Source organism: Phyllobates terribilis, unplaced genomic scaffold (genome assembly GCF_046119375.1).
Source record: "Phyllobates terribilis strain yellow unplaced genomic scaffold, ASM4611937v1 Scaffold_307__1_contigs__length_2267376, whole genome shotgun sequence".
NCBI classification, from domain to species: Eukaryota; Metazoa; Chordata; class Amphibia; order Anura; family Dendrobatidae; genus Phyllobates; species Phyllobates terribilis.
In genome coordinates this window covers 1,804,709-1,805,421 of record NW_027363067.1, presented here as the reverse complement: position 1 = coordinate 1,805,421, position 713 = coordinate 1,804,709, and positions in this window count along the sequence as shown.

The window sequence follows — 713 nt, the reverse complement described above, 5'->3', positions numbered from 1 at the left end:
TACTCCTGTACCATCGTCTCTAGGCGTTGACTATGTGTCAGACTTCTTGTCTCCTGTGGCCTTGCAAAGGATGGGCTAAAAAAGTGGTGAAATGATTCCGCAAAATTGATGTTACCAGCAGATACTGTGGTTCTGTTACGGTTTGAGTGCTGAACACTTGACGGTCCCACGGTTGGCAAGTTGGAACTGTGAGATTCACTACGTGCACCACTGGTGTTTTGTGGAAAAGCACATGTAAGGTTCTGCAACAGTCTCTGCTGATACTCCTGCATGCGTGCATCCCTTTCTATGGCAGGAATAATTTCGGCAAATTTACTTTTGTACCAGGGATCTAACAGTGTGGCAACCCAGTAGTCAGGATTATTTCTAATTCTCACAATTCGAGGGTCATGTTGCAGGTAGTGCAGCAAGAAGGCACTCATGTGTGTTGCGCATCCAGGAGCACCAAGTCCCTGTTGTGTTGGTGGCGAGGTAACAATCATGCTTCCTTCCTCTGTCCTCTCCCCCCAACCTCGCACAACAGAAATGTGATCAAGGTCTCCCTCATCTGATGAGTCTTCCATCAGTTCGTCCTCCACTTCTTCCTGGGCTCCTGCACCTTCCTCACTAGTTTGTCTGCTACCATGCACCCTGGAAAAACCATCTCCCCCACCCTCACATGCCTGCCGCCTTGGTGCTGCCGACCGTCTGGACCTTGCAGATGTTAGCCCTTC